This window comes from Cupressus sempervirens, chromosome 3 (assembly GCF_028749045.1).
Source record: "Cupressus sempervirens isolate cs-2001-9-10 chromosome 3, ASM2874904v1, whole genome shotgun sequence".
Taxonomy (NCBI): Eukaryota; Viridiplantae; Streptophyta; class Pinopsida; order Cupressales; family Cupressaceae; genus Cupressus; species Cupressus sempervirens.
Window position 1 is genome coordinate 257,892,675 of NC_143120.1, and position 19,579 is coordinate 257,912,253.

Consider the following 19,579-nt stretch of genomic DNA (forward strand, 5'->3'; position numbering starts at 1 on the left):
TGATACATATGTGTTTAGTTTATGATTTGTGTGATCTAAATCTAGTCACTGTATATACTACAACTTTGATGGTGATTATTTCCTAATTATTGCCTTATATGTTGATGACATGTTGTTTATTGGTAAAGGAAAAGGTTTGATTACAAAATTAAAATCTCAACTCTTAGCAAAGTTTGAATGAAAGATCTTGGTGCAGCAAGGTACATTCTAGGAATGGAGATTATAAGAGAGAGACAAAATAAAAAACTTTGGCTAGGCCAAAGTAAGTATGTTGATAATATTTTGAGAAGATTCAATATGTAGGATTCCAAACCATTGAGTGTTCTTGTTACTATGGGAAAAAAGCTTTCTAGCTCACATTGTCCCACATCCCCATTGGAGATGGAAGAGATGAGTTGAGTACCATATTAGAGTGTTGTTGGAAGTTTGATGTATGCTATGGTCTATACAAGACCAGACATTGCCCAAGTAGCAAGAGTACTTTCCCGTTACCTGTCTAATCCAAGAAGAGCACATTGGGATGTAGTGAAAAGAGTTTTTAGATATTTGCAAGGTACCTCAGAGTACTCTATATGTTTCCATGGAATAGGAAATGAGAATTCCTTGGATATTCAAGGTTACGTGGATTCAGATTGGGTTGGTAATATTGATTGAAGAAAATCAACCAATGCATATGTATTTACATTATTTGATGGCATAATCAGTTGGATGAGAAAGTGACAAGCTATGGTCACTTTGTCCACTACAAAGGAAGAGTATATGGAAGCTACTCATGCTTGTTAGGAAGCAATCTGGCTAAGAGACTGTATTCAAATATAGAGTTCAAACAAGGTGTAGTGACAATTTGTAGTGATAGTTAGAGTTCAATCTTCCCAGCAAAGAACCCGACATTTCATGCCAGGACCAAGCACATTGATGTACAATATCATTTTGTGAGAGATATGGTCGAGGATGAGAAGGTGAAGCTGGAGAAGGTGGAAACTTTGGTGAATGTTGTTGATGCATTAACTAAGCCCGTGAGCATAGAGAAATTTAGATGGTGTTTAGAGTCTATGGGCCTCTTAACCCCTAACAATTAAGTCTATGAAAATTTGGATCCCCTAACTCTTTCAAGGTGTTTGATAAGTGGCAGAATGTTGAGAATTGTGTCTCAACCTTGCAAGCTTTTTTTGAAAAATTGTAGAAAATTCAACAATTTGTTTGTGGTAGTTTTCCACATGTTTATGAGTTGGAAAAAGGTGTATGAGTTGTTAAAAATGTGTCTAGTCCCTAGTACAATATAGGAGGGCTATTTATAGAGTTTAAACAACTCATTATATGAGTTTTATGAGGGGCTAAACTAGAGGACAAAATTATGGACGAAATGCTATTCTTGGAGTTACAAACGACAAGTTGATAACATGTGGCATGGTTGTTTTGCCCATGGTTTTGTAAGACTGTAAATGGTTTCCAAGTTGTAAATAACTATAAAAGGAGGCCTTGGGGAGTTGTTTGAATCATCGAGTTCTATTTGCAAGACTAGGTGCTAGGAGTGCCTCTAAATCTGAGTCCAAGTTTGAGTTGTGGTGAAGCGCTCATGTAAGAACTTGCATTGCAAGTGTATTGTAATCTTCTTGATTTGAGAATGCATTGTGTGGGTTTTGGAGGGTGGGGTTTTTCTCTCAGAAGGTTTTCCCCATGGTAATCATTGTGTTATGCATTTATTGTTATTTTGATTATATTATTATGCATTTCTTGAGATCTCTGCAATAGTTAGTTGAATTTGCATAATTGTCCTCTCAAGATTAGTGTAGGAAATGATTTTGTGCACCTTTGCTTCCTTACGTTTATAGGGGAGAGTAGTATCCATGGGTTTGGTCCTAGTTGCTTCCTTAGGGATGCACTCTCAATTTATGCACTACATTTAATAATAAATATCAACAACGTATCACATTTTAGTTAAATCATAAATAATACACTTCTAATATTTAATAATTATGAAATGATATTAATATATATAATAATTGATACTTATAATGATCACAATATTAAATATTGTTTAAAGTATATACAAATTATTATAATTATAATACTTAATATGGTAGTGGTTACTTTAGAATCGATTTTTTTTATTTTTTTAAATAAGTAGTTGTGTCACCGAGTACTAAAAGCTTAATCTAATTTTTGCATGGGCCAACTTGCATTGCCCTACAAAGTGATTGATGGTTGGGATTACAATAATAAGTCCCCAATTTTGTTTTTTTAAATGTTTAATGACATTTAATAGTTGATCACGTAAAATTATATTAAATATAATTCAAAGAATATAATTTATTTCGATGGCAATTATTAAATATTTAAGATAACTAATGATAATATATTTGATACTTTATTATCATGATAACTTAGTAATAGTTTTTAAATTATATTTAATAAGTAATAAAAATTGTAATTTAATTATCTATAGAAAAATTAATTATTCTTATTAATATTAAATGCATTATACGATTAAATTTTTTTAATTAATTAATTTAATATTATATGATAATTTAAAAAATAATTTATTTTTAAGTAATGATGTACCAATATTTTCATATTTAGGTCACCCATTCCAATACTACTACATCTTGATCTAGCACTTAACTATGAGGTTTCTTCCATTGTTAAACCCACTCTTCTGCTATTAAATAGTGAAAATTTAAATGTTAATTAATATTACAAAATTTTCATTAAATAATAGTTTAAAAATTTAAATATAATATTATTAAGTAGAAATGATAGTTACAAATTAATATCACTAGGGTACGAAAGGAGAAAAAATTATTTTATTATTGTATATTATATTGTATAGTTTTATTAATATACTTGTGATATTGTAAAGCCTTCTCCGTTTAAAGATCTCATTCGATTTTCCACTTGCAAAATATTTTCAAACAAAATGAGAATATTTATATACTTACACAGTCTAATATGATGCGTTGATAAATCACCCACCCTTTTGTTTCAAAAATTCAAATTTCATTCTTTCTTATTTATTTTCCAACCATTCATTTTCTAGCCTTACATCCACAATCCTCTTTTCCCTCTTAATTATGGTCCTTAATTATAAGCTTTTCCCCCATGTTAGTATGAGAGGTTGAACAATTTAGCATAGCATATCTATTTTCAACCAATTTACTTTTTCCACGTAGTAGAACTGAAATCCTGTACGATATTTCTACTAATTAGTGCTCCATTTGCTCATAAAGTTCTTGATTTACTTTACCTAGGTCTACTTCCTATGGTCTAAATCCTGCTAAACAACTATTTTATATTAGAAATAAGGAGATCAAAAATACAAGAGATCGCAGAGTTTTGGACTAGTGATCATTGTGTGTATCTTAATTTTTTTAAACTCTATCATAAGAAATGAATTATGTAGGGTCTATCGGAAGCAAGAACTTAACTATCTACAATCAAATTCGCATAAAATATATAATGAACTATAATCGTCATCTATGCATATGAGGAAAAAAAAAGTAAGCTATGGAAATCTGATTTTCATATGATTGATAAACTATATCTTAAGAAAATGGTGAGATTTGACATTAGAATTGAGATAATTTAATTTATATGTTTTTTTCTATAATGTAATTGAAATGAGCAAGATCTATCTAATACTAGAAGCTTATTTGTAGAATCATTCTTATTGATGTTTATCTTGTCATAAGAAAAAATGTTGATGTCCTAGAAACATAATTCTAAGATCTTAACATTTTAAAATGAAGTAAATGTAAAATAAAAAAATTGACATTGTAGAAGATACAAATAATGGTCATAGTTTTTTATTTTGATTACAATGCTGCATTATGTGATAGGGCATTAATATGTGTGGGTATCACCTTCTTTATCAATATTATTTAAGTAGAAATATAATTCTTTTATTTTCTAATTTATTTTATATCATTTAATTATATGATTTAATTTAGTTCTTATTACATAAATAAAGTGTGGTTTTTTGCATGTTTAATTAGTGATTATTTTGTTTTCATATTTTTCAAGTTAAATTATGTAATTACTACACAAATATTTTTTTCATATTATAATTTTATATTCTTATTTAGGTTTAAGAAAGTTGATGCTAAGTGCCTCAATACATGATACATCTAATAATTTATTCTATTAATAGTTATATACATTGAATACAATAAGTTATTTTTTTATGCATAAAGATCACATAACTATCAAATGTATTATGAATGATCCTATTATTAGAGGAAGATTGTTAAGATGGTTCTACTATTGTAATAGTTTGATATATCAATAGTGAACAACACCATTAAAGATAATGTTGCAAAAAATGTTATTATCTATGCTATTCTATATTATATGAAAGCACATTATCAATGATTATTTTCTAGGAAACAAATAATTTTTCATTAACAATTTAGACACAATGGTATGATGGTACCACTAATTATCTAGTAGTAGGAGACACACTACTATGTTTCTCACAAGGGAGAAGTTAAAATTATCATATTTCCACAATCCATTTGAAATGTGTGAATCTTGTTTATGGATTCAGTTATGGAAGGGAGAAGTTTCAAGTTTATGAGAAGATTTTTTACTTCATTTGGATATGTGGCTACCTATTTTATATTGGAATTGATAACGTTATGACAAAACTTTTGGAAGAAGATGAGATTTATGATATCCCGCATACTTAGTTGTGATGAACCTTTTGTTGAAAACCTTGCTAAAAAGATAATAATATCAAAGATACTAAACACAAGATACTATTAACCTTCTTTACATAAAAATCCAGTTAAATAAAGATTATATGCATTAATATATTTCTTTTGTAACTTCTAAACCATAAAATGTAGTTTTCTTCTACTTTATGATGATTCTATGTATAAAAGCTATCTTAGTAGTCACAAGAATGATATATAATCTTAGGAAACAACAATTTCATTTTGTTTTAGTATAAATAGAATGTAGAAATTTATAATTGACTTATTAATAAAATAGAGACATTAATTTAAAAACGATCATCGAAATGAAACAATTTAAAATAATAATAAATATAAATTAATATTTTGAAGTTGATAGGCTTCAGACTCTAGCTGGATTGTTCAGGTGGTCTTACATCGTTCAATCATAAAGCGGTGCTGGCAATTTTAAGTATTGATAATTTAGAAAAGTAGTTTCACGAATGGTGGCAGACTTGGGTTGATTACATACTACTTTTAAGGAATTTATACTCTATCATCAACCTCAATTCATAATAGCTCTGAGGTTATTTGAGCTTTGTTGTGGCTTCCTGTTGTCACTGTAAAACTGAATTACTATGCATAATGCATAGATAGCCTTGGAGAATGCCTCGTAGAAATTTGGTTTCACACCTTGGAAAAATAATAAAATTGCTAGAATAGTACGTCCAAATTTCCCTATGTCTATTAAATAAAATTTTTACAATCATTATTTTTTCAAGTGTTATTAACTATGTATATAGCTCTAAGAAGCAAATGCACTTAACCTAGAAGTTTAGTGACTTTACCAAATGAAATGTTATCAACAAATAAATAACCGAGTACACATTTGAATATTTAAGTTTTGATATTAGAAAATAAATGCAAAGAGATTGATGTGGTTAGTTGTGATAGATAGCTGACCAGTAAAGAGAGGGATACAATAAGATAAGATGGTGAGATGATAAGATGAAGATAAGAAGGAGAATGAAGAAGTCTCTCTAAGTGAGTAAGAAAGATAGGAAGTTTGTGAGGTAAAAAGAGATAATATATTTGACTATTGGATTATCCAAAATGCATACATCTTTCAAATAGTAAACAATTAAGAAAAATAACCTTATGCAAAGAAAGTTAATCTAATCCAAGAAGGGAATTTTGAATGGGTACATAAATTGTTGGATGATGTATATGTTCATCCAGACCAACTTTAGAGCCTTAATTTTTTAGCACAAACAAGAAGAGTTTATTTTCTACAGATTCCTTTCTATCATATATCATATATGATGATATTAATGGTTCTTGGTCACAACATAGAAGACATGAGAGAAGGTCCTTGAGCCTACATATCTTACACCAAAAGAAAGAAGATAGTGCCAGTAAAGTCTCATGCATACAACAAGGAAGCGATGAATCGAATTCATCTCCTTGCTTATTCCCCATTTAATCATCCATATCACATTCTTGTTGCTGATGTCAGTTATTTTTCCATTTAGAATAAAATCATTTTCATTTTATTTGTTTAGGTATCCCAAAATATGTCATGTGTTGAGTTGGTAGAGGTCAATATAAATGAGCCCTATAGATACACTACAATGTAGTCAAGTTTCCACAAAAAATATGATTTTAAAATTTGAATTATTATTGTAGTTTATTTTAAAATAATATTTATATTACTAGAACATATTTTCCACTAGAACATATTTTAAAACTACACATATCTATATATGGTCATATAAGTTCATAACCCATGAAATCAAACTTAGAAATCTTTATAACTTGGCACAAATAATTTATAAACTGTAAGTTTCATTTGTTTGGTTATAGTAGGTGTAATTATCCAAATATATCCAATAATAAATGTCCTCCTTTTTTAAACAAGATCACAGACATGATATTTAAGATATAACTATTGATTTTACCCTTGCACTTTTCAAAAATATAAGTGCTAGATTATTTTTCTAATAATGTTCCACTACACTAATCCAATTTCCATGTAGATTATAACTTAGCACTTAAGATGAGGCACAAAGTAATGTTTTAATAGATTTCACTAAGCATATGACTTTTAAAAGAGAATATGAAAATGTTTATAAAATATCTATATACATGAATATGGGCCCCTCCAATGTTGAATGGGTAGTCCACATAGACTTGATAATTCATTATGCAAATGATACATGGCCTTATTTTAATTGGTGCTAGCTAATCTCGATAAAATGCACCAAAGACAACAAAAAAGGTCAAACGTGTTTTCTTCCAGATTCCTGAAAATACATTGTTTTTTTTCAAATATTTTGTTGTTTTAAAAATCCAAAATATGCAAATCATAAAGAACAAATGTTGAAATTTTAAAATAAATTTCAAGTATTTTTAATTTTTCACAAATTTGATCAATAGTATATCAAGATAGCCATGTCCATTATAATTTGGTTGGAAGGAGATAGACAAGGGCTTAGCCATTGTGAATAGAGAAAACCTATAAAAGAAATATGGAAACTCATGTGACTCAGGATTGGGCACTAGCCAATGAGAAAATTGCATATGTTTTAAACTATTCCACATCAACGTTTTTTTTTTAATTTTTAAATAAATTAAATGGACGGAGCCACTATATATATTATTTAAAATAAAAAAAGGTTCAAGGATTCATTCAGGAAAGAACCTGAAAGTAAACCCAAAATTGTCACCCAATACAAAGATGCCAGGAGATTCCATACAAAATGTCAAGAAGGTCATAGTCTCAGAAAACTTCACAGCAATGTTTTAAAATCTCCACACCAGTTTAGATCTTTCTCAAAAAAATTGCATATGACACTTTAGTCAAACTCATCATAAGACCTCACCCATAACAACTCCTAACATTCTTGTATTGGATCTTGAAGCACAAATTTCTCTCAACCAAGTATGGCCCCAGTAGCTAGTCTATATTTTTTGTAGGGTTCATTGCCGTAATTCTGGCCTAACATAGTCTACATCAACTGTAACAGCTATGTCCAAAATTGGCCATAATTTTGCACAACCTTCTATAGCATTGTGCACAGGATCTGAGAGGAAGTTGCTGATGAGATCTTTGTTAATGGGAAAGCCTCCATCAACAGCTATAAAAGACCTGTTGAATTAGAATATAAATCGAGGCGCCCACTATCTTGCCCCAAGCCTTGCTGTTGTTGAGCAATTGTCAACCATAAAAGAGACACCACGAGCATGCATGAAAGGATTTAAGGAGTCCACAGCCTCAATAACACTTTCATTAACAATCTAAGAGTATGAATGACCTTTCTTCTTCGGGATCTCACCTTGTGCCATCATCAAAGTCGACAAAACTGTATAAAAGATACATCTACCAATTGGAAAATATGAATATGAATCATATTGGTCAGTTATCCTACACACAGAGTCAGAGTCTCAACATGTTGTGCTGGTCTAAACTGATTCATTAGTAGATTGAACTGCTGTGTCTACTGCCACTCTAAATTTTTTGGATATGACTCTTCACCGATATCACAAGTTGATGATGCTATCCTCAACTTTATACAAAAGATATCACTCCGTTGAGACTCCTGAATCACTCAGCCAGCCAAAACCCTGCACAATCAACTAAAACTTCAGAGCAGTTTCACTGCCTCTGTTATCTTCTTCATCTCCATCTACAGACTGTAGAGGTTTCCTTAGTGTCAATGAAGTACCCATATTAGTCACCTCGCCATTTTGAGCATTTTCTCTGCCTTTCCAACTGGAACTCTTTGATTTTCCAATGCCTACAGTTTCCTCTCTACCACCATCTGCAGAAGTCCCCCTAGCACCAGAAGACTGCCCTGTCAACTGCAAAGGCCCTTGAGGTGAGCTTAATGACTGTGAAGGAGTGTGAAGCTGTTCACAAAAGGTAAGCTGTGAACGCTGTATTTGGGAAGACTAATTTGCCTAAGAATAATATTCTTGGGGCATTGGTGATTGGCAATAGTGTGATTGCCATATGAGAATGTTAAACCTGACCCAGTGCTAAAGAATCTTTTACTGAGTATGCCTCAACAAAAAATTATATTTACAAACAGTGACAAAGTTCATGCTGCAAAAGTGCTAACCAGATTTGGGTTATAAGATTGCTTTGAAGGTGTGATATGCTTTGAAACTCTCACAGCTGGGATACACCCTTTTCTAATATGTGCAAGCCACCTATCGTTTGCAAGCCCTCAAAAGAGGCTATAGAGCGCGCTCTTGTCCTTGCAAATGCTGATAAAAAAGAACTGTTTTCTTTGATGACAGTTTTAGAAATATAGCAGCAAGAAAACATCTAGGCCTGCATACTGTATTGGTTGGCACTTCAATATGGACAGAAGGAGCAAACTTAGCACTTGAAAGCATTCATAATGTTAAGGAAGCCCTGCCTGAACCTCTGAACAATCAGAGGGAGCAGTAAGTATTGAAACTGTTGTAAATGCATAAAACAATCTTGGTGAACACCAGCAGTAAATGGATTAAGAGGACCCAAAGCACCAGTAGGTCGAACATCGCACACCCGTTCACCAACTCTCCACATCAGAGTTTGATCAATTTTTCCCATTGGAAATGCTGGAAGACCATCCTTTTCGAAAAATCAATGCCCAACCATGACTAAATGATATGATCTCAGTTACGCCTTCCACAGCGTTTTTGTAAGCAAGTTCTTCATTCATTCCATGTTCAGTATATCTTCTGAACAAGGCATCAACTGTACCATGTACAGCTCCCAACAAAATTCCACACTCTGCAAATATATCATTCTTGTACTCATCCTCCAGGGTAGTTACAAATGTAAATGGCAAACCTAAAGCAATTGACCAACCTAAAGCAACATCAGTTGCTCTCCCATCAACATCCTGATGAACAACAAAACTAGAGTTTATTCCTGCACCATTGATCTCTTTGTCCTGTACATATAAATCCAGTAATCATATTCTTAATGAAATCACGAAGGCTAGGAGGATCATTCACAGTGCAATAGTAGTTTGTAGCACAAGGTATTGGATGATGACATGGAGAGTGCCAAATGATAAATCATGACAAACTTGTTTCATTGTTAATGATATCCAATAAATTTGGGTATAGCTCCACTAGTGTAGTTGGATCCCAACTATCTAGTTCCTTTCCATCACATCCTAAGTTTGAGAGGTAGTTAGCCAATTGGTTACCTTCATGATAAGTATGATTGAGGAGGCAATTTTCAAAAGCATCGATTAGGTGCCAGGCCTGTTTTAGCTTGTATGCTAGACTTCTACATTGAATTTGTCTATTAATACAAGCTTGAATAATAATAAGAGTCTCCTTCTACTTGGAGCTAAGGTATTTTCATAGATGATGTTGTGACAAGACCAAGGAGCAAAGCTGAAACCTCAACATTATTGTTTAGTGCCCCATGGAATAGGTGAAGATTTTATAAATAGAGGTATGCCCAAGTGATTTCATAAACACACACCTATACCAGACATCCCTGCATTGCCATGAGATGCACCATCAAAATTCAGCTTAATAACACCTTGGTTTGGAGGATGCCATTTCACACTCAATCTGTCTTTCTTCAATGTATTTGTGAGGCTTAAAAGATTTGGAATAGATATAAGCTTCCAGTTTTTGAGAATTTGATTATCCAAATTGGAGAAGCCAATTTGCGATGATCTCTTCCTAATATTAGTTATAACCAGTTCAGAAATTGATTTTTCAATTATGTCAATGATAGCACTAACTATAGATTGCTCCTTCCTGAAGATACACTTGTTCCTTTCCCACCACAAAGCCCAAACAACTAAGGATGGGGAGCATTTCCAGATGGGTGCTAGGAGATATTTTGCATGTAACACCGGCCAGGCTTCAAACAAATCCCATAAGGAGTTTGGTAGCAGCATTGAAAAACTAAGTTTGCCAAGAAGAAACAACCAACAATCTTGAGCAAAAGTACACTGAAGAAAAACATGATCAATATCTTCAAAAAACTGGCCACATAGAAGGCATTTAAATTGTTGGGCAATATTGAATCTTTCTAACCTATCACTTGTTAAAGGCCTTTTTCGAAGAACTAGCCAGGAGAAGCAGCCTACTTTAGGCAATGTACAATCATTCCAATAGAAAAAATAAGCCCTTTTCTTAATAAAATTATTCTCTAAACTGCTAAGAACCAAATACCCATCTTTGAATGAATAGCATCCATCAATAGCAGGGGGCCAAAAAATCCCATCTTCTTGTTCAAGAAAGAATGCATCCCTATCACTAATAGCCTGATTGAATAAAAGAGAAATATGATCTGGTATAAGCAAATTGGAGGGATCTTTCCAATTGACCTTGTAAGAGAGAGGATCCACTTGAGACACATAATCCGCAAGCCTATCTCCCCAGTTGTCTTTAAATATCTGTATGAAAACTAAAAACTCTTGTCTAGAAGCCAAAGGATGTAGTCCATTCCATGAATCCTCCCAAAATAATGCTTGATGTCCATTATTAATTTCTCAAGAAACATAGTCAAGTATCACATGTCTAGATGTAGTCATAAACTTCCATATTTCAAAGCCTTGAGGCAAGTTTGAAGTAGTTAAGATTCGAAGAGGATCTAAGGAGTTGAGATATTTTGATTTCATAATCTTTATGGATCATTTGCCAAATTAACTTTCCACCATAAGCTTTATTTCTAAGTGCCAAGTTATGGAGACCCACTCCAGTACAATTTTTGTCATGTATCACATCCTTCCATGAAATTAACAAGATTTTTCTATGTCCAAACATATTTCCACACCACAAGAATTTAGTAATTATTTTTCTAATCTGTTTAATCATTGAAGAGGGAGCATGCAACACAAAGATGAAATAGTTTAGTATAGCTGAGAGGATAGATCTAACGAGTAAAATTTTACTTGAGAGGGAAAGCCATCTAACTTTCCATGCAAAAACCCTACTTTTGATTCTATCAATGATTGATTGCTAGTATACAGCCTTGTTAGTTCCCATAAAAAAAGGGATTCCTAAATATGTTGATGGTAAAAATTCTTGCTAGAAGCCCAAAATGTTAGCAATCTTGTTGGAAAGGATTGCACTAGTGAAGAAGATGTAAAATTTTGATTTAGGAGTACTAATTTGCTAACTTGAAATGATAGTATAAAGGTCAAGGACATGCTTAATTGATCTAAGTTCCTGAAGAGAAGCAAACCCAAATAATAGGGTATCATCTGCAAATAAAGAGTGTGTGATGGATATAGTAGATATGAAATTGAATTCCTTTCCAACTTCCATTTATGTGTCTAGAGGTAACCAATTTGCTAAAGGCCTCTGACATAATAATAAACAATGAGGGAGATAGTGTGTCACCTTGTTTTACACCTTGGAAAGAGGAAAAAGAACTTGAAGGAACCCCATTGATCATGACTAAAAAAATTGCTCCAAAAATACAAGCCTTAACCCATTTACACCACTTAGGAGAGAAACCAAACTTGAGAAGAACCTTAAACAAGAAATTCCAATTGACCTTGTCATACACTTTAACCATATCCAATTTGATAATGAATGATGGAAGTTGATGAGAGTTAATAGAATGCAATGTTTCATGTTCAACAAGAGCTCCTTCCATGAACTCTCAATCCCAGGAACAAAACCACATTGCTGAGGAGAGATAATTTTTGTCAGAAGCTTCTATAATGTTAGATATATAGCCTTGGTGAATATCTTATATATGTTGTTGCATAAGGAAATTGGTCTAAAGTCTGCAAAAGTCCTTGGAGATAAAGATTTAGGAATCAAGGCTATATTGGTGTAATTGAGATTCTTAAGCATGAAGCTATGCTTTCTCGATTCCTCCATTGCAAGGAGAAGATCAAAAGCAATAAAATCCCAATATTTCTAAAAAAAGCCAGCTGTAAAACCATCTAGACCAGGAGCTTTATCTGAAGACATAGAAAACACCACATCCTTAATCTCAATCAAAGTAAAAGGTCTAATTAGAAAAGCATTAAATTGTGAGGTACTCAAGGAAGGGATTGTTGAGAGCATCTCCTCTGTAAGAACATGAGATGGCTGATCATTTGGAGCTGGGGCTAGTAGATTATTGAAAAATTTAACACCCTCATTCTGAATGTTTGTTGCATTAGACAAAATATAATTTGAATCCGAACTACCAATTTGAGAAATAGTGCTTGAAGCTCTCCTCTATTTGACTGACATGTGGAAAAAATTAGTATTTTTGTCTCCCTCTTGAAGCCATGATTCCCCTGATTTCTACCTCCAATATTATTCTTCTCTACCACAAAGCTCCTCCCATTCAGCCTGTAGTACTTTTTGTTTAACATACAGATCCGGAGTCAAACCATTAAGGATAATGTGAGTGGACATCCTTTAAATTCTTAACCACTTGTCCCTTTTGAGAAGAAACATTTTTGAACACATGCTTGTTCCATAATATAATCTGAGATTTCAAGAATTGAAGTTTTTTATAAAATTGAAACATTCTATTACCCTCCACATACGGAGTAGATACCCACCATTATTTCAATAATGGGAGGAAGTGTGGATGTCTAAACCACATATGCTAAAAAGTAAATGCAGATTTGTGTCATATAATTGAAGAAGAAATAGATATATTAAGTATCACTAGGTAATGATCAAAATTTGAAAAGGGAAGAACTTTAGTAGAGGCCAAAAATTGTAATAATTTCCAAAATTGGGAGACAAGGAATCTATCTCGTCTCTCAACAATTTATAAAAAACCTTGTCTACGGTTTGTCCATGTAAATTTACCTTGTGTAGGAATGTCAATTAGCTGGTTATCTGATATGAAATTCTAAAAATCTTCTATAGCTCTAGGTGGTTGACATAGTCCTCCTTTCTTTTCCTCAAGACTAATAATGGCATTAAAATCACTTGCTAATATGAAGTTCTCCTTGGCATGTTCTTGTATGATCTGAGACACATGTTCCCATAACACTCTTTTTTCTTGTGTTGAAGAGGGACCATAAATATTAATAATCTAAAAGGATAGATCAAAATACTTGAAATGCAGTAGTTGCCAATTATTTTCATGTTTAATAAAGTGACTAGATATTGTTTTTGGGTTCCAAAGTGTTGTGAGCCCCCCTAATGCTCCTATACCCAGAGAATGAGCTGAATTCCAAGATGACCAATTGATGACTATCTTATTATATGTATTAGCTAATAACCTTGTTCCTTGTAAAAAAATAATATCTGCAGACAAAGAGTCTAGTTATTGTTTGACTCGATGTCGTTTGTCAGAGGCATTGATGCCTTTGACATTATAGGTAAGAATATTCATTGAACTCGAGGAGAACACAATATTCTCCTCAAACCTTTTGTGTGGGGGAAAAGTATCATCAATAGTGGATTGTAAACTACCCTCAATTTCTTCTCTTGTCTTATAAGACTTAGGCTTTCTTCCTCTTTTCTTGGGTGCTTTCTTTATATTTGATTCTACCATTGGACATTGAGCAATAGAAAAGGTTTTTGAATAATCAAAAACCATTTTGTCATTATTGTAGTCACCATTATGAGATGTCTATTCTTCTTGATCAGGGATAATGTGTGAATCTTGCTTCATATTCAGAAGTATAGTTGGGTTCTCTGAACTCATCACATTTGTGATCTCAACCAATCTAACTGGAGTTAAGAAAATATTATGAATAATCGGCTAAGGCCAACCAACTGTAGAGGCAATAATTGGTTCAACTGTAAATGCTAAATTGTCCTGGAGAACTGGATCAATTGTATTATTCAAATCAAAATCATGCACTACCTTTGGAATCTCCACTAATTGAGGGGATGTAGTCAAATAAAAAATGAAGGAATCTAAAAGTATAGTCAAGAGGTCCCTATCAGTAGTTGTATTTTGTACAATATTGTCCATATTTTGAATATATGTTTCCCTTGGATCTTCACATTCATCTTCCTCTTCTTGAACAACAATTTCATCAAAAAAATTCTTAGCCATTGAGATTGAGAGATGGGATGCCATAAGTTTGAGCTCTATCTCAAATGGTTTGGAATATTTGGCTTTATGTTGAAGAACATTAAGAATGTCTTCCCAATTGTTGAACTTAGCCAACTCATGGGACTGTATTAGGGGCGATTCTTAATCCTTGTTTCCCATCATATCTAGGTAGGTGAGTAATAAGTGGTGTTGACTCCTTTTTGAAATCACTTCTATAAACCATTGAGATATGGATGAAAATAACTTGTAAATGAACCTCTTAACATTGTCTTGTTCTATCTCTAGTGGAGATTGATCTGGGATCTCTTCTACTATATGATTATTATTCTTTTGATCATCTAAAACTTTATGTGAAATAGTGGCATTGATCAATCTCCCATACTCTGCATTATTCTCCACTATTGTTGAGCCAAAGCCTCTCCGAATAAAACATTTAGAAGGACCGATCGATACAGGGTAAAAGCATAAACCTATGTCACCTTTTATAAAGGAGAAGTGATATCAGAATTTAAACTCTTCAAATTTAAAGACATAAAAGTGGCATTTTTGTTTAGAATTTGAAGATAATGTAAACTAATGAAATGTGTAAAATTAGATGAAGCTTATGTCTGTAATTTGTTTTTTAAGAATTGAGTGCAATTTTTATTTATTTTTGAATTTTTAATGTCTAATTTTAAATTTTTTTAAAATGCTGAAAAATGTAGAGTTATTTTCCTGTCAAACAAATATATGCAAATGTTTATATTTTGGTCTAATTTTGGAATATGTTAGAGTTGACATGTATACCTAGTTGAACAAAAAAGAAATATTGAAATTTGGCTAATATTTTTTATATTATAATTGGTCAAAGTCAAAGTTATCAGAAATTAACAGTTTTTTTCTCCCATCAAACTTTTTCCATCAAATCTACTTATTTTTTTAAAACAAATTACATATTCTTGAAGAAGACTATCTCCTCTAGTGCAACATTAAAATTTTTTAAAAAATGAACATGATTTACTATTTTTTTCCTATTTTTGAATAGACATTTTCTTGAATCCTAAAATACCTACTTGTAATATTTTCAAATTATAACATATTATCCATTATCAAAATAAAATTAAAAAATTATATGATCATAATCATGACTCTAAGACCTACAAAATTATATTCTTAGTTTTTTTTGAAAACTTCAATTTAGTAGGTCAAATTGCCCTTCAAAGTGAGATGTTTATAGAAGTTCTTATTTTTGCTTGTGTGGCTGCCACCTAGAATGCCACATAAGGAGTTATGGCCGAAACTGTTTCGGCCATAACCCTTTCAGTCGGACCCATTCTAGTCGAAACCTCCGTCGACCGATTAAACTGCATGCGGTTAATGTGGCTATTTCATATAAAATAAAGTTTATTTTTTCCTTTTAAAAAAAAATAAATATACAAAATAGAAAAAATTAGAAGAGCATTTTCAAAAGACAACTGATTTTAAGCCATTTTCAGCAGCTATTTTACGAATTTAATCAGAATTGCAAAGGATCGAATATTTTGAAGGTGGTTTTTCCTGTCTACTTATTTTTATTTTTATGTATTCTATATTGAAGCATTAGCTGGTATTTAGCGAAATCTAAATTATTATTTTTGTTTCTATAGATTAAAGTATTCAATGGGCAGTAAAAGGAAAAGATCAAGGAAATATGATAGAATAAGAGATGACAAAATGAAAGGTCATACAAAACATAACCAAAACTAACCTACTGAAATTCCTAAACAGGATGAGATTCATGAAGAAAATGAAAGTAATGAAAAGGAAGAAATTGGCAGTTCTACTGATAGAGACAAATTAGAAGGCATAACAAATTTGATGGATTTGGATGAGCAACTAATTTTTAACCAAATTTCATTTAAAGATATGATAAATGATAACACTATTAGAAGGCATTTTCAGAACATGTGGGATGAATATTTCAAGCATAAAAGTATATTTGGACAAGCACAATTATTTGTCAAGTTATTTAGGAGAAAAGATATGAGACGTGTTTTGGAACTGTTGGGTGTTGATAATAGGAAAAGCCATGTGCATAATATTAATAAAACAATAGTTGAAAACTTGCAAAATGCTTATAAAAAATTTGACAACACAACTTGAGGAGGTGATTTGAGTAATGCATGTAGAGCATTGATGACTACTATATCTAGTAAAAAATTGACACATAGAAAATAGGTACGTACAATTTCTGATGTGCTACATATATTTAGAAGAACTATCTAGAGATACATCAAGATGAGAAATATGCTAGATGATAACATTGATAATAATTAGGAGAATATTTGTAGAGTTCCTCAAAAAGATAGAATTTTTGAAGATGAAAAAGACAAGTTGTTGAATTTTGGACCACACATTCTCATGTTTCGTCCAATAGACATGATACTATACAAATTAAAGATCAAGAGACAGGGGCCAAAATTGAACATCCAAAACATTTCATAGATATAACTCAAAGTGAATTATTTCAAACATTCAAACAAGAATTTTCAAATGTCAAAATATGTCAAAGAATGTTTGAGAATTTGCATCCTTCCTTTGTATGCATAACTAAGATGCATGAAACTTGTTGTCGAAATCATGCTAAATTTGATCTACACTTGCAATCATATAAAAAAGTTATGGCAGTACTTGATCCTAACTTTGTCATCCCTAGTAGTACAACACAATTTGTGAAGTCCATATTATGTGATAAATTAGAAGATTTAGATGAATTCAAAGTGCAATGCATCAAAAATCAGTGTATAGATTGTGGAGATTTATGCAAATTTTTTGAAATACAAATTGAGAATATTAATGAATCCACATCAGTTTCATGGATGAGATATGAATATGAGACATACCAAAATAAGTCAGGAGATGAATCCAGAAAAATTGTATTGAAGGACAGTGGATTGCATTATGATGAGTTTATGACCAAGTTTTATCCATTGATATATCCACATATCCAACATTGTCATGCTGCACGATGGCAAGCTAAATAGTTTCGTGATTCCAAAAAAAAATTCCACCTAATTATGAATACTTTAGTTGTAGATTTTTCTAAGAATTATATATTTGCACCTCAAACAGAGCTTCAAGGGCAATAGTATCATTCTAAATAGGTTGCAATATTTGTGTAAGTGACCTATAGACATGCACAATTTGAGGTGGATCAGATAGAAAGGTTGGATGAAAATGAATGCATCATCATCAAAGAGGTTCATTTCTATATTATTGATGATAGAGTTCATGATAGGAGTTATGTGGCTCATTGTTTTGTAATGTTCTCTAAAGATCAAAAAAAATGTGGAATAAATGTTTCATAGCACTAGATTTGGTCCGATGGATGTGTAGGTTAGTATAGACAAAATTACACATTTATTGAACTTTATTTTAACTTATATTTATTTGGACATGTCTATTTCAATTTGAAACACATACATAAATAATTGTAGATACTTATCATGTTTCATGTTCATAGGACAATTCAACTCTACAAAAGCATTTAACTAGTTATCAATGCAACATGCTAGAACCAATATTAGGTTTTTATGGAATTTATTTGAAAGTAGACATAGAAAAGGGGAGCATGATGGAGTAGCAGTATGTATAAAACATGCGCTTTGACAACATGAACTTGCAAGTAAATATATGCATTTTTAACATGCATGTTTAATACTAGAGTAGCATATATTTTAAATTTTATATATATGCATATTGTATGTACATACATGCAATAGGATAGAGAGTGCAAATCAAATTGTTGAATGGTGCAAAGTTTATTTTGCTACTCGAGATACTGAATACAATAAACGTTACTTTTGGTAAGTGAAAGATGAACTAAGTTATATTTATTTTTAATGTATTTTTCAAATCAAGTTGAGTTTTTTTATTAAATATTTATTTTGAAATATGATTGTTTTTTTGTATTTATAACAGATATAGATCGATCTAATCCTTACAATTGTCAAACAATTCCTATATTAAAAGTTTACATCAAGTGATGACTACAAGAAACCATAAACCTCCAATACTTAAAGTAAGAGAGAAAACATGTTTTTGTGATTACTACATTAAGGACAATCCAGTGAATGCATGTGAAAATATTGTGAATGGATATGTTTCACATTGGGATTTGAATGAAATAGTTAGAAAGCCTCCTTTTGAAAATGCTAACATTGACATTGACATTCATGATCATGTATATTCAGCTAATTATGAGCGCATTTCTTATTTAGTTATGGCAGGTTTGTGTGCATATATATATATATATTCATTTTTAAATTAATTTATATTTGTCTATATTTTTATATAAATGCAGGAGATATTTTTGCAGTTCAAGCCTTACCAGATAATGTGAAAAATGTCAACTATTATCTTTTAAGATGCACAAAAGCAAAACACAAGTTGCTAGAAGGAACTATAGATGTTGATCAACAGTCATATCCAATTGGATCAGTTGTTATTGAAGGAACATATTATCAACAAACAAGGGTAACTAATAGTGGTATTGAATTTATTGAATACAAGCCTAAAGGAAAGGTTTTACATTACAGTAACCATGTTATAGTAACCAAATTTCAATTTGAAACAATACAAAGAAGAGGACATTGTGGAAATCAAAAGTGGAAACTGTCTATTGAAAAACATGAAAAACTTCTAAAGATAATAAAAACTAGAGAGGATCCTAACAATACATTGTGTGTGGAGCTCTAGTTTACCTATGTACTTATTGTGGAGCTCTAGTTCAGCTATGTCTATATAACTCTTATACTTTCACATTTAATGTTGACAGGATAATTGTTTTATAAATTTGTATTCATTAGATCATTTATCTTGGATATGCAAAATTATACATGTTTTGTTATTTTTATTTAAATTTGACATGGATGTCTCATTTAAAACCACCTCCTAG

At 31.5% G+C, this 19,579-nt stretch overlaps 2 pseudogenes; one reads left to right on the top strand and one right to left on the bottom strand.

The window, feature by feature from the left end:
- Positions 1 to 7,649: 7,649 nt before the first annotated feature.
- LOC149565862 (ketol-acid reductoisomerase, chloroplastic pseudogene) lies at positions 7,650 to 9,637 on the bottom strand (annotated as a pseudogene).
- On the top strand, positions 8,558 to 9,152 carry LOC149565863 (uncharacterized protein C24B11.05-like; annotated as a pseudogene).
- Positions 9,638 to 19,579: the final 9,942 nt, after the last annotated feature.